Here is a 16,514-nt window from a genome sequence, read left to right as displayed (position 1 = left end):
GGTACACCAAATATCTCTTGGTACTGGGTTGATTAACATATTGCATTAATCTAGTTTAGATAGTCGCCTGTCTTTAATCATACACATTTAGTTTAATGGAATTGAAAAATTATGCTTTCTTAAACATCCGTGTTTGGTCTCTTACATAGTAATTTTATTTTTTGCCTGTTAATACATTCAGAACGGCATGCAAACATTGTTTCAGAATAAGCTGTTGTAGAATACTTTGGGGATTAGAAGATTTCACTAGGTGCTGGAAGAATATTTAGGTGGTTGGAAAATACAGTCCAGTTGGCAATAAAAGTTTTACAAAACCCACCGCTTTCAGTGGACTGTATCCTTCAACGAGCTGAACAGACTGTATCCTGTAGCTTTCCTGTTGTAAAGATGCCACACCATCCAGGGATGCATGTAGAATCAGTTGGAACATTGGTTTTTATATTGGTAGTACCGGCACGGCTCATGCTTCACTTACTCGGAAAGCAAAAAATACCAAAAGCATTTTTGTGTGAATTCCAACATCAAGGGGCTTCTTACTCTCTGTGGTGACAGTGGCTGGTGTACATGAGAATGCTGGCGTGTTTGCCACTTTATTCTTGTGGACCACAGGGAAGAAAATCCACTAAAACTCTACCAGAGGTGGTTCTTTACTAAATGCCATTGCTTTATGGTGGTGAACAGTTATTTTGCATTAACTGATCCAATGCAGTTGCTTCCCAGAAGGCTGGATGATGTTAGTAATTTTGGAGCACTTCCCTGTCTCAAGATCAGCTGGCAGAAATGAGTTATTTCCTTGGATGACTGAGTTCTGTGCTCAAAGAGAATTTTCTTTTGTAGTCTATTGTTTTACATAGCTAAGGGTTAGATCACATTTGTAGGTCACAGTAGTCACAGTAATAGATTTAGGAAGATGAAGTAAGTTTTTTTTGCTCTAGTGTGTGCAAATATACCAGCAGACTTTTAGAGAATCATCCGGGATTTCGAAGAGTAATACAAATGTAATGGAACTAGATAATTTCAAATGTAGTATATATTGGTTATTTATTTACTTGTTTTAAAAAACATCTATTAGATACCAGTTTTGTCAGTGATTTTAAGATTATAAAAAACCTCTTCTATTTAAATATGTTGCAAATAGCCTCAAATATCAATAGTGTTTTTCTTAATTTTTCATCTTCCTAGGACATTTCCTTCTGCATTATCATTTGTGAATAACTTCATGTAAAAGCAACAGAGCTTATAGTCTTTGGTTTCTGCTTTTCGTACATAACTCGGTTGCTTCAAAAAGTCACTGCTGTTTGTGGTACATGGATCAGTTATTTTTATAATCATAGTACAACCTCATTTCAAAAGTACTACTTCATCTAGGAAAACAAATGTGCTAGAATTGGCACATTTCAAGCATTATTTCCTCCTCTGCATTTTCCACAAATGTTGAAAAGCGTGGGGTGGTTTATTTAACATTTTCTACTCTTTGTTAGGAAGCAATTTCTTTTCACATTTGCGTAGTATGTGGTACACATGAGATGGGAATTAAGGATACAAATCCCTGGATGAACTTCTGGCCTTGGCATGAGTTGGAAAAGACCCCAAGCTGGCTTTAACCTATGCCAGCAGAAGATTGACAGTAGAATTCATTACTCCTCTCTAGCTTGCAGCAGCTGGCACAAAAGCAGCTCTGCCAGCTTTACAAAAGCAGGGAGCTAGCTTTCAGTAGTCATTCTTCAGTGCAGAACTTTAGTCAGGCTCTGGCGACTTTGTACTGTTCAAGCGGAAATAGAATTTGGGCTGTAGTCTGTTTCTCAAACACGGCACTCCTGTGTATTAATACTTGCTGCTGTTTTTTCCCAGAGTATTGGGTTTTGTTTTGGTGGGTTTTTTTTTATTAAAACTCCAGCTTTTTTTACTGAATACTCTGTTACATTTTCTTGTGGTCGCTTCAGGCTTTCTAGTTCTGTTGCTGCAGCCGTTTCAGTGTCATTTTTCACATGCTTCTTTATCCGAACATCAGTCTCTCTGCTGACAAAAGTAATGGAGAGCATCAGATGCCAGGATACACAGCTTTTACTGTAAGAGAGAGTCACTTTTCCTTCCTATCTACTTAGGTTTTTCATTGAAATCCTGTATTGCACAACATAGATGGAAAGCAGAAAACTAGTCATTGCTCAGTATAAGTAGCATGTATGGTCTGAATCTGTAGCATGCATAGCCAAATGTTTATGATGTCTGACTACAATTATTTGACCTTTGAGAAGATTTTTGGGGTGATTCCAGAAAAACCAGAATTTGCCCATCTTACTATCTTGAGCAATCATTCATTTTTTTTCTTGAAAGGGATTCCTTTATGAACCAGAAGGCGCCTGTTTTTTAAAATAACAATCCAGGGTTTTGTAACCCATGCTAAATTCTTTTGGATGAACTGTTTTATAATTGATGGTATTGCATTAGGGTTTCTGGAGTGTCACAGCTAGAGAGTAGAGAGTTGCTGACTGAGACATCTATTGCACAAAGATTTATTTGAAACTATAGCTCTGCTCCAAAGTTCTGCTGTCTGTACTGCAGGAAGTTAGATCCAGACCATTTACACAGGAGGCATATGTGACTAAGTAAAGAGGTGGAGGATGAGATGATAATAAAAGTGCTAGTGTTGGCTTAAGCCAGTGGTTTGTCCATCTAGTTATCTAGTGGGGTTCTGTAAGCGCCACACAGAGACCTGAAGACCTTCAGACCCTTCATGCTTGCAAAGCAGGTAGGCAGACCCCAAATTTGAAAACATAAAACTGTACACAGCAGCCTCTTTTCTGCATCATAACTGGGCTTGAAGCATGGGAGCAGCATACCCAGCACATGCACAGGCAGATTTTCTCTCCTCTCTCCGAGGAAGTGTGCATCTAGGAAAGGCTGTTTCAAGAACAAATCTTGCAGTTTGCTCCAGGCTGCCATCTCTGCTATGGAGCAGAGTGGAACTCTCCTCTATATATGTACTCTGTAATATATGCTTAGTATGGAAAATGCCTTCATTGAAGTCTGTGTACTGCCTAGCATGTATATATAAGGCAGACTTGAAAGCAAGAGGACAGGCCATGAAGTCCAAGAAAAGATTGCAGCTGGAAAACCCCTGTTTGAATAATCTGTTGTCCCTTGGGCAGAGGAAGGAGCTGGTAAAAATGGGCTGTAGAGCAGAAATAATGTTCAGATCATTTGTCCTATTCCAGTCTAGCATAAATCTTGTGAGATATATCAAGGGGTTTAGTTCAACTCTGTCTGCCTGGGTTGCTGTTAAAATATTTTCTCTGAAGGAAAAGGAGGATTTACTGCTTGTTTCTTGGAAGAAAAAGACAACGGTGAGATGCTGCCTTAAAAGTTAGCAGAGTTTCTCAGTTCTGGGGACCAGGCAGCATGGGGAGGCTGGAGTAAGAGGCTTCTAGGAGCAAAGATAAAAACGTCTTCACGGGCAGTTGAGGTTACAGGCTGAACTTGAAAACTGCAGTGCTGTGAAACATGGCAGTCAGGCCATCAGCATTTTCACAAAGGCGGAGTAGAGAACCTTTTCATGTTCCAGTCAGGAATGAGAAAACCTGTTATTTCCTCCTGATACTGCCAAAGGGGAATCCCTCTGTTTTTTTCTCCTTCTTGACAGAAATGAGCGAGGGCTGATTGTTTTAACCTTGCCAAGGAGGGAGTTGACCTTCCTGCTTGTTTGCCAAGAAAATAATTTGTTTTCTTTATTTCATAGCTCTTCCTTTTACTTGTAAAGCATTAGTAACCCCTTAATGGAAGGTTTATGGCACTGTGATTCCCATAAATAAATATTGCGTGGATATTTTTTCCACCATTTAGTACAGAGTGTTGGAGGTATTCAGGCTATCTCCATGTGAGCTAAATTTGGAAGTTAGAATTTGCTATCTAGGGATCCGAAATCAGAGAAGTATCCATTCTTCCTGTTAGCAAAGTGGAGGTTTGTGAGATTAACGTAAGTGCAATAACAATAGTATTGCCAATTTCCAAGGACTAATTTCTCATCAGTTCTATATATCTGTTTGTTTTATCAGTGCACTGCTTACTTATGTTAATATAAGTTGTCAAATGAGATTTGACCTATTAGTTCTCTGTACTTGATGTATTAAGAATTTTTCATTGAATCTTTTAGTATTCCTTGGTACACCCCCCACCTCTAAAATTATTTACAGTAATGCTTCATGAGGCTGTGTACAGAGTACTGTAATTAAAATAGACTTACTATATTTGCTTTTTGTCCATGATCATGCCAGTATTTTGTTAATGGTAAAAGTTACATATTTTGACTTCCCTGCATTTTTGGGCAATCACCCACAGCTTTCACTTCTGTTAAGGATGCTACTAATATCTTTTTGGTTTTTGAAACTTCAGACTTTTATCTTCAGTAGTCAACCCATTCTCTTTTAATAACTTTTCCCTTGTGAAATTGCGTATTCCTTTTAGGCCTTCTGGCTATCATTAATTCATTGGGCTGGTTTATTTCTTGTCTCAGATACATTAGCCTTACGTGATTGTGGTATACCCTTTTCCACTATGTCTGCACTATACCTTGCAAAGATTTCTAAATCTTGAGCTTTTGAGGAGCTTGTAAAGCTGCCTGGCTTTGCAGATGAAGTAAATTCCTGTATGTGTAAAAGACTATTGCCATGATGCACTTGAATTACAGCATCTTTACTTGCTGCTGGATCGTGTTACTACTTTTCATTGTGTCTTATGAGATGGGGAAAGTATTTGCTTTCTTGAAATTCAGTATCACTTTACTTCTGTATTTTAACCAAATTCTACCAAATCCAAGAAACTGCCATTTGCTAGTTTCACATTTTCCTTCTGTTTTGTGCTTTCTCTCATGACTAAAAGAGGCAGAATGGTTTGTACTTCAGTTAATCTTTAGATCATTATTGTGCATCCCAAATCCTTTTACCACATCACTCTCAATGCTCAGTCCACTAAATGGTTGCAGCAGATGCCTTATCTGCTTTCTGGGTTTTGTCATCAATTGATAGATTTTTCCATGATTGTCATTAAACAACTTTTACTGTGTTTTTCTCTTTGTTCAATTGCATCATTCTCTAGAGGTTTAGACAAGGACAGCTTTGTGCTTCTACAGTGACATACTTGTAGTCTTATTTTGCTTATCACTTCTTTCCATTAACTGCTTTGTATACTTTTAGGGTAGAAGTGAACAAACCATTAAATCTTTCTGGACATGTACTACTGTACCAAATAACTTAGATAACATTTGGTGTTCCTTCTATCTTCACCTGGATATTGTTTTTTTTTCTTCCAGGATGTTTTAACTCCCTGAAATACGTTTGCAGGAAGAGGTAGTTTGGGTTTTGTTGTTTGGTAAGGGATTTGGGGGGGGGAGTGTCCCATTTTACACTTTAGTTTTCAGCAGTTCTTAGATTTCCCTAGTGGAAGGGCCTCTTACAGCCCATAAAAGAGAGGAAACTGTGGATTGTTATGGCTTGTCTTAATACGGTCTTTGTTTGCGGATGATCTGTGGCTGAAATACAGCAAGGTAATGGAACGGGTTCGTGATTTTCTTGTTATTATGTATTCTGCATATTTAGGTTTAGTTAGGAGATGGTCATAATGTCTGAGATGCTTTCCTAGGAGGCTGGCAACTTGTCTTCCTGTGCTTTTTTAGTTTTTTAGTTTTAGTCCTCTAGTAGGACCTGTGGGCCAAAAGCTTGATAAGAGAAGGTTTGTCTTCCTAATTTTCCGTTTTTCAGCAAAAGGACATCTGTGATAGACATGTTACTTAAGATGGGGATCTGACTTGAAAAGGGATTGGCCAGGCATCTGATCTGTATTGGTGTATGTTGAGCTATGCAGGTATCAACAGTATGGAGGAAGGGCTGGTGAACAGTTGTTGAGGCAAATTATGGAAGTCCTAGATCAGGGGAAAAAACATAGACTGGGAGTGGAAGGAGGAGCTTGCAGGTTTCAAAATATTAGTGTAAACTGTAGTATACTGTGTTTTTGTATTTAAATATTAACTTGAACTTGGTTCCTGTCCCACTTCCTTAAGAGTGTTCAGGCAGAGTAGTCTTCCGTATTATTCATTGATTGGTAAGAATTAGTTACAAAGGAAATGTTAAGGCAAGTAATTTCTGGTTTTTGTTTGTAAAATCTCTGCTTGTTTGCTCATGGAATTTTCTAAATCTTTTTCACACGTGGACTAACAAAACTGACTGTGTTCCAGATTTTTAGAATGTCAGGATTATAGTTAGACAAAGTTAAATATAGAAATTGTGCATTATTTCAATACACTGTGTTTAGTTTCTGCCATATAAGTTTCCTTTCATATCTAATTCAAGAGTGCATTTCACTGCTTCCATGTTCACCAAATCATAACCACACGAAGAAGTTATTCACCACTTAGGAATGAAAGTCCATCTGTTAGTTATTATCTTCACTGTGCTGCAGCACTTCAGAATGAGTGCTTGGGAGAGACTTCAAGTGCTGTCCCGTCTTTTACTCTCTTCCAGGCAAATGCAAATATATAGGAAATGCTACTCTCTGTTGCCTGAGGTTGGAGGAGAAAAATCTTTGTTCTTCCCGTAAGTTAGCAGAAGTTTAATTGTGGATTTTTAGGACAAGGCCCAAAATAGATAGCATGATTTATTGTATCTGAATTATGCCAAGTAAATACCTCGATGTTTCCACTCAGTTCTAGGAAGAAGAATCATCCTTGTTTAAAATATGTGCAAGGATTTTAGTTGATCTCTCACAGGGAAATTATGAACGTCATTATACAAATATGCATTTTAGTAATATTTACAATTATTTAGACAGTTAAACTGTTTTGTTCTCTTTTCAGGGTCTGGAAGACTAAACTAAAGAAATAACATGGTTACAATTTATCTTTAATTCCAGATTGCAGATTTTTCTTTGTTATTATTAAAATCAAAGTTCCTGTAGATGAAATTCAGGAAAACCTGATCAGCAGGGAATTTCCTGCTGTCTGAATACACGGAGACAAGTTATGCCACTGTGATGATAGCCACAGGTTCCATTTGAGGGGAGTTAGTCAAATACGGCATCCCTGCCTGTGGGGACAGATTAGGAGACTGGATCGTTGAATTCCTGGAAGGTGGTAGAGTAACTATAGATAGTGAAAACAGACTGTGCAGAAACTCATAGATGCTATCACCAGTGCCATGAATCTCAGCATTTTGTGGAAGGTAACAAAGCCATTTGTAGAGCACATGTAACGGTTTATATGGGAACTGGTGTGGGATTGCTGAATCTTGTTGCATTCAGTTGTCACAATTGTTGTAAGCTTTGAAACTGCCTGATAGTAGGCAAATTTTATTTAGTTTTTGTCCTTTAAAAAGCAGTTGTTCTTGTTTCACTCCAGCTAAAATCAAAAGCTGTTGTCTGCTAAGATTGTCTCTTTGTCGTCCCTATAAATAGAGTCATCTTAAGAAGAAATCCAGGCATATTTCTTGCTTTGTGACATGGGCATAAAGCCTTGCTTGGTGCAAGGAAATCATCGGGAAAGTGTATTATTAGATGGTGGGTGTTGGACAAGGAGGCTGAAGGAATGTATGGAACAGAGGGAGAAAATATGTGGGAAGTAAGTACCGGGGAGGAAAGGAGATGGAGAGAAAAGGGTGCAATGAGAAGGGAATACAGGGCTTGGGAAGCCATAGCACAGACAAGTTGTGTGAACTGGGCAGTAGGAGAAAAGAGAAAGCGTGGGGAGAGTTTAAAAGTAAGTTGTGAAGACTGGTGTTAAGGCAATGGTTCTGTCAGGTTAGTCAGTTCATTTGGAGCCAGGCTTGTCTTCAAATCCATCCTGTCACAAAGAGCTGAAGGACAGCCTCAGTTAAGTTGGTTCCTGCAACTGGCCCTGGAGCATGGAAGAATGTGAGTGAAAGGGCAGACTTGCACTGGTTATCATTCAATTTATTGGGTTGTCATCTCAAATGCACAGTGAAGGAAGGGCCTGAAGAAGGTTGCAGCTCATTATGGGTTCTTACTGAGCAGGCTATGCAGTCCCAGTGATAGAAGACAAGTAGGTTAAAATGGTGATAAAAGAACATCTGGTAATATCTGATTACCAGGTTCTCCCTGTTCTATCTCCTACCTGCGGTGGGACCACTTCCCTGCAAATACATGGAAGGTGCTGCGTTCCAGTGTTACCCTACATCCCTAGATCATCTTGGTAAAGAATCACTACAGGAAGTTAGAAGACTTGTAGAAAAGGCATTTCATTTTTTGCCAAACAGGTCTAGCTTTTCAATAAGTAAAAATTGAAATGGTGAGTGAGTATACAGGCTTATGGAAAAGCCTTACAGGGCAGTCTTCTTTTGCTCATAGGGCTCTGTTTTTCACTCTCTAATATATGACTTCATTCTAGTTCTGGGATAAAATTGGGAAGGTTTTTATCATGGAAAAGTCTTTCAGAGAGAACCTGAAAAATCAGTCTTGCTCAGGAGCCATCCTGCATTAGACTTTGGAATAGTTTTCTTTTGAGATCTTTTAAGCATGCACAGTCAATGAAGAGGTTGGCAGGTGGATTAGCAGAAACCCTCAACTTGCACTTGTGTATGAAGTAGGGAATGTGGTTGAATGAGGTCTTTTGGATAGCATAGACAATAACAGCAGAGTTTAAAAAAGAGAAGCATTAAGCTCCTTTGTTATATTTTCCCTGAAATTTACAGCCTGCATTATGCACTAAAAATTCAGATGTTTTCTCTGTCACTGTCAACCAGTAAAATTCACTTTAAAAACAAAAAAGATAAAGCTCTGAGTCAGTGATCTAACACTTCAGTAATTTACTATCATAAAATAGTTTTAAGTACAAATGTTTTATCTTATGCCAAGCTGGACAGTAAAGATGTTTTGTCTAAAACATGAGATAATGGAAAGTGTATTGTGGCATGTGAATTACTTTAGCCTCTTGGTGGTAAATGTTTGCTTAACCAGAAAAGAATGTGTTGAGGTCCTTGCCAAAGGAAAGGTATTACCATACTTTGCATTTAGAGTACTGTAAATAAAGCAGTAAATATGTTTCTGTTCATGTGTGTTAATCCACAAGTTATGAATGCATTCATTCAATAAGAAATGTAATATACTGTTATCCCTTTTAAAAGCTTTCAGTAAGAAGAGGTTATGGCTACTTTGGGTTGAGGGGAACATGAAACCAAATATTTTCATGATGATTGAAGTTGAATATGAGAGAGAAATAGTTTTTGCTCAAACTAAGTTTCCCTTAAATCCCAAGAACTCAAATCCTGTTTTACCTTCAATATTCTTGTGTGCTGACTCCTCTGATGTACTGTTCTTAATCATACATTGCTGTAAATCATAAAGTATATGATTTCCTTCACCCATCTAGTGCTGTTTTTGGCAAAAGAAAACCAAATGCATAATGCGTTAATGATCACAGGAGGTAGAGCAGCTATGGGAAATACTCCACTTATTGCCTGCAGTATGTTTTGGTTTTGAACTTAATTTGCTTTTAACTGATACAATAGCATAGTAGTAACTTAATAATGCTGATTACAGAAAGAATTGCATAACTCAGATTGCAGTGTAATACTATCAGAGCATCTGTTGGATGCTGCAGTTATGGCAAGTGAAAGCAACAGGGTTTTTCTTTCTGAGGGCTTTGAAATATCCCTCCCTTTCCCCAAACTCCCATGTCCAGGTTTCCAGTTAGAGAACTGGGAGAGAATATTACAGTTCTAGGAAATAATTGCAGAGAAGATGCTCATTTTACTTTCTATTACTGTGGTATCTTGTGTTGCATACCTGGCGTCACCCTCCAGGCTGAAGAACAGCCCTTTTCTGGCAAAGGTAGCACACATGTACATGGGGACTTCCTACAGGGAATTTCTTGAAGATAAGCAGTGATTTGCTTAGCATAAACTGGAATATTGTACCGTCTTTTAGAAACTAGTGCTCCAGTGTTCTGGGTATCAGAGCCCTTCTACAAAAACTGAGCTCTGAGTGCTTCCAATATACCTTTGCTTTAGTAGTTTTACAGGTATGCTTTTTATTTCATCTTCCCAGTACTTTACTCATAATTCATAAGCAAATGTGATAAATAAGGTATGCTACTAACTATGTAAATTACACCTGTAGTGTTAAAGCCCATCAGTAGAACATTAAGTGTAATTTTAAATTTAGAATCTGATTTTGGTAAATATATCCATTTTGATAACCTGATGATTTTGGTAAAGATATTCATTAAGAACTCCAAAAAACATTTCAGCCCCTAGAGAAGTTTGACTTCGACTCTCCTCCTAGATGTTAGGAGGGTTTAAAAAAATATGTAGTTCAACAATAAGACTGTGAATATGTAATTTGAATCAAAAGATACAGTTCTTCTGAACACAGTATCATCTGAAAATCCTGTGAATTGACAGAAAGCTTCTCCTCCTTCCTTCCCCTCTCCCCGCCCCCCACCAAAAGAAAAAAGTATACATCATGCCCTTGATAGTATTAAAATCCAAAATAAACTTCCCTGTTATTTTTAAGGTACAATGAACTGGATGCCAGAAGAAGCCTTCTAGACAATTTGAAAGGCAAAGTAATAATTGAGTATCCAACGTTATTTGTGGTCTTGAAAACACTGAAGAATGACATGGTGATTCTTGGCCAAGGTAAGTGTTTATTTATTTCCTGGTTTGCTGTACTTAGATATTTTAGTTAAATTAAGCAACAATTAAGGATATGCCTGTTAATAATGCTGGGAACGTGCAGTATGTCTTGTATTTCCCTCTGAATCTAAAAGGTTGCTATACAGGAAGGTGTTATGAATGCTCTGTCTTAAAACTGCTGGCAGATGGCTTACATCCATAACCTGTATTGTGTATATGTTTTTCCTAACTTTTTTTACTGGTGCTTGATTTATTTATTTTTTTAATATATATATATATATTTTTAGCCACTAAGGTAAAACAACTCTTCAGACTTGTTCTAAATTGTGAATGTAGCAAAGTTGGACAGAGTTGGTTGTTTCTCAAAAGGAAAGCTGTCTGGGAAGAAGAGTTTTAAGTAAAGTCTGCTGTTCATTTCAATGAATCATTCTCCATTATTTCCTAGCATAACTCCTAACATTGGACAGATAATAATAAATTACAGGATAGTTATTAGAAATCCAGTAATGGCCAAATAGCTTTTCAGGTGGGTTAAAAGCACATTGTTATATTTCAAAAAGCACTTTGTTGAGGGAGGACTTTCATCTTGTAGTCAACTTAGAGGAGAGTCCAGGTCTAGCAGGACTTTGTATTTTAGTTTTGAAGTTAATTTTCATCTTTGTCCCAGTATAAAGGCTTCATGTCCCACCTTTATTTTCTGCAGCTGCTGATAACATGGAACCAGTGCCCTTGTTTTTTAGTCCTTCAGCTAGTCACCTTAGTTATGGAGTTCCATACCCTTCAGTGATGAGCTAGTCTGTACAGATTTCTGATCAAAAGCTTTGAAGTATATTTGCAATGGCTATTTCACAGTGGCAGCTCAGTCATAGCTGTATGTGAGTGTAATTTAGTGAATAAATATGAGACTGAGAATATTGTACCAGTGATATCAAACTTCCATGGATCTCAGCTGTTCTGGCTAGTCTACACTAAATTATCCAATGGAGCAGTCTGCTCTCAAAGAAACAGTATGTAAACATTTATTGCACTGTGTACTGCAAGAGCTTCTGAGAGTGAGACACCATGCCAGGGGATAAGGCAAGAGGCTTGTCTGAGCAACTAGGTCTACTGATACACACCGTAGGGGTGCACATACGTATACTGGAGTAAAAGGAAACTAGATACTTTCAGTTTATCTTGATTTACGTCCCTTGTTTTTCAGTAGTCAGCCCTATTCCTGTGATTTAGATGTCAGGAAAGAATAACAATTGATTGACTCATAAACTTAATCTGAACAGGGTGGTGGTTGTTGTCTTCTGAGCTAGCAAGGAGGTTGGCCTTTTAAGGGTATAGATTCAGATAAGTGTTGATTGAGTAACTGTATTCTGAGGTCATGCTGCCACATAGCTAGCTGGTTCTGAAAAGGCAGAGAGTAGAAAGGCAAAGGAAGCAAAAGCTAGTAATAGCTGGGGAAATGTCGGCAGCTCTGTCCCACGGCAGTGCAAGTGCGTGTCTTCAAAAGGAATCCCTTCCTCTGCTGCAGGGATTATTCAGTTAGCAGTCACCCCTGAAGCTGGTGTTTGGGGAGCACTGGCAGGTATTTCAGGTTTTGGGAACCATTAATTTTCCTAATTATTTTTTAACTGTTTCTATAGATTCCATAAGAATCAAGTGCATAGCTCCCTATTCAGATGTCTTGGGTATGACATAGCAAAAGATTATAGCTAATGGCAAAAATAACATTTTGTCAACTTTTATCGTAACGTGATTTTGTATATCTTACTAATTAATATATTAACACTTCAGCCTTGAGTTTGGTTTGGACCCCGTGTTCTTGGAGCTTTTTCTGTTGTGTGGAAGCCTGCCACAGTAACTCCAGATTCTGTCAGGAAAAGCATGTTCAGAACATGAATATAAAAATAGGAGGGCTTTTTTGTGGCTGTTACTCCACTGGAAGACAAAATACCACTTTTGCTGAAGTGTGGCACGATCACTGAACTCTTCTGTTTTGTGCCGTCTTTACAGAATAAAGGAGAAAAAACAGTAAATACTGTTTGCTTTACCAGTTGCATTCACAGATAATTGCTAAGAGTGCAAACACTGAGTTCACCTCCAGACTCTCCAGGGAAAAAAAGTCTGTTGTAATCAGAGGTACTTCAGCCCCCTCCCCTCTCCCAAGAAGTGACCTTTCTGCTGCAGCATCTTCTGTGTTTCTTACAGTCAAGCTCCTTTGCCATATATGGCTTTTTGTATCAGGTGCATGTCCTCCTAATCCACCCATCCTGCTTGTGCTTATTCTGTCTCTACCAATACTGCCTTTCCTTTATGCCTTCTTCAGCGCACCCCGAGGGACACTTGTCTGGAGCGCCTGTCCGGCTGACCTCCCTTTCGCATTCCAGGCAGACAGCTGCCACACTGATGAGTGGATGTCTGGCAGGGTGTCTGCTGGAGCACGGGGGTTCTGACTACCACAGCCCTCCAGACTCTGCAAAGGACAAGAGAAAAAGTCTTGTGGGAATCTAACTGCTAAAATATCATTTCTTTGCTGCACAATCTCAGATGTAGCCCCTTTCCCCGGGAAGAACAGAGGCAAGTTTTTATAGCCACAGCAATAGGCACATGCTGGGGAAAGATCACCATTCCCCCTGCAATTCAAGTTGCTACCCCCAAAGACTGGGGAAGAGCTAGAGCTAGACACCTTTGAAGGGAAACTGCTAGAATTTAATGAGGGTAAAGCCTGTTTCTCATATCCTTTTTCTCAGAAATGACTGAAGTATTCTGCCTGAAACATTTAAAAAGTAAAATAAGAACTAAGGAAGGAAACTGGCACTGAAATATTTAAACCAGAGTTTAAATTTTACATTATAAGTAAACTGCAGACAGTTTTATGGTGGGAAGGACTGGGCAATCTTTATTTATAGGCAGTGCTATCACCACCATACAAATACCTTCATTTTGAGTGAAGACAATCTATAATTCCTGTTAAATAAAACTTACTATAACAGACTAAAGCTAAAATTTGTCTGTTTAGCTTCAGTGTTAGAAGATTGTCACATTCTTTTATGTGATGTTTTGACGCTTGAGTTGCTTATAGCAAAAACTACAGGTGCTCTGATTTCAGTGTACAAGGTCAGTCATGGCTGAAGATAGGAGGGGATTATAGGAGCTTTCACAGGACTTAGGGGCAAAACCAATCCTTACTTTGTGCATTGCTCAGTACATACCTGGCATATAAAAGTTAATTGATTATACACTAGATTTAATGTAGACAAAATGTGACCTCTGATGTTTCTGGGTGAAATGCTTCTATTTTCTTGAACAAATTCCATTGAAACTGTACAGGTACACACTGTGCCTTACATATTATTGCTGTTCGCCAGCTGTAGAACTTATCTTGGCATGACTGTAACTACTTCATCAGCTCCCTTTTGGTAAAGTTTCCTTAATGAAGCATCTGACACAAATGTTAAAAAATTTCTTTAAATCCATAGTCAGATCAAATACTGAAAATAACAGTGAGAGCAGAGCATGAATCATGGGCTTGCTTTGCTACAGTTTATTTTTGTGCTGCTTGAGTGCCACTAACCAGCAGTATCTGGTGACCTCACCACAAGGTGACTGGGGTCAGTGCTTGTTAAAGAAGGAGTCTCAGGGTGTGAGGCTGAAAACCAGTTTGGGAAATGAGTGCTGCACATTATGAACTGAGCAGGCACCACAGCCGTGTCCTAAAGCACAAGTTACTGTGCAGCGTTAACCTCGTCAGCCTTAGTTCGTGGATTCACACAGCTTAACACCATCTTTGGGATGCTGGAACACATGGAAGAAGCACATAGGCATATCATCCCAGTTTTCCGATTACATTTAGAATTTCTCAGTAGTTCCTCATCTTAACTGAAATGCTAATAAAAGTGTAAATGATTGATAGTTCACTACAGTTGTGATATGTGTGTAGCAATCCAGAAAACAACATTTAAAACAAATAAGCAAGGAGAAAAAAATGGAAATTCTCAATGGATGAGGAAGAGTTTTGTGTGGGATAAATATTCTGCTTATCTCCTTAACTGAAAGACCAAGATTTAAAAACTAAAAGAAATTCTCAACATTGTCTTTCTTTCTCCTTCAACTATGAGGTTCTACCCAGGTCCTTATCCCATGTTATGAGACTGGTTATGTCTTACGAAACAGCTGTCCTCAAGGAAAGTCTTGAGTAAAAGGAAAAGAAGATACAGAACTGGTTCTGCTTGATGTGCAAACAGCACTGCTGAAACTAATTGCTACTTTGTTTTTTGTTTGTGTCCTACTCCCTCAGATGCCAGTGAACCTGCAGAGAACTCGGACAGTGAAAGTTCATCCCTTTCATCTGTGGAAGAAGGGGAAATTCGGGACAGTTCATGACAGTTCTTTGGGAAAAGAGGGTGGAATGAGCATTTTGGTTTGGGGTTTTGGGAGGTTTTGTTTTATTTGTTTTTAAATTTAAGGTTTTTTTAATTTTTTTTAATATAAAACTGCATTTTCAGAACTTTGGTTTGGCTTTTTTTACTAAGGGCAGCACTTCCAAACTGCCTGTCTATTTTGGAATTTAGTAATGCATATTAAGGGATGTAAATAAAGAGATGCGGAATTGCTGGTTCCAGAAAAAAACGTTATATTCTTATTTAATTTCACTCTTTTGTCCATGTATTTTTAATAAATCAGTCACCCAGATTTAAAGTTTCCAAGTTAGTTTCAAGAACCTATTTTTAACTTTTGCCCTAACAGCTCAGTGGCTGATTTTCTGAGTTTAAGGATCTCATATTTGTATTTATATGTGGATTCGAGTCTTAATGTGAGTCTTAATAATGTACATTAGATTAATTTCCTTTTCAGGTATTTCTGTGTTATGCTGAGTTGCTGCAAATGGTCTTACTTTAGTTTTGACTTTAATCTGTGATGAAATTCTGGGTGCCTGGTGCAATCCATTTTTTTTAATTATTATTGTTTTTTCTTACTTGGTTGCATCTTGTTTGATGTTTTAAGGACAGGTCAAACTGTGTTTTCAGGGTGGCATGTGGCTGTATGCTTAATCTTCTACCCTGATCATCTAAGTTAGCATGGGGTTTAAAATCGATAGAAATGAATAGTAAGAATGTCAGTAATGCTAACATACTGGACTTCTAAACAATGCTTATGTTATGCATCTCCTATTAGTAGTTTACCTACTGAAGCCAGGTATTTTAAATATATACTGAAATATCAACTAAATTTACTTACTTAAGAAAAAATAAAATAAACCTTAAAACAAGTCCTGTACTGTATCATCTGCTGACAATGGAAATCTGTTGTTAACCTGTGAGAAGATCTGTAGATCCCAGACCACTGTATCCAAGTTGCCTGTGTGGGGGGTCTGCTGGAAGACAAGGACAATGTGTGCTGCGAGCGGTGTGAGACAGGTTGGCCCTGTGCATGCTTGCAGCAGGTTGTTCTCGGGAATCAGCGCGGGCCTTTGGGATTAGTTTGCAAGGGGCTAGCTAAGTCAGCATTTGTGATGTCTTCAGGAATTAATCACTTTGTGAGCAGTTCTGTAAGGTTGTTGCTGCCATTGTTGTTCCCTGGTCTGTTTGTCTTCCGCTTGAGACTGGCACCTCTGTGACAGAAGTGAGTGGCATGGGATGCACATTAAACTGCCATGGAGGTGTTTTTTCAGTCATAAGTGTACTTCCTGCCAGTGCTGACCTTACAGGTAGAAAGACAACAGAAATCAGTGAAGGAACTTAACTGGGAGAAGCAGGGCAGGCCAGGAAGAGGAGCAGGATGGGCCAGGCAGAGTTCTCTACCTAAAAGTGTGAGTAACTTGTTTAGGTAACAGGAGGCCGTGGCAGCAACAGGTGAGGGGGCTTGGGCTTCCAGACTCTCAGTCTG

Source organism: Nestor notabilis, unplaced genomic scaffold, assembly GCF_000696875.1.
Source record: "Nestor notabilis isolate BGI_N333 unplaced genomic scaffold, ASM69687v1 scaffold13038, whole genome shotgun sequence".
Lineage (NCBI taxonomy): Eukaryota > Metazoa > Chordata > Aves > Psittaciformes > Psittacidae > Nestor > Nestor notabilis.
This window is presented reverse-complemented; position numbering follows the sequence as displayed.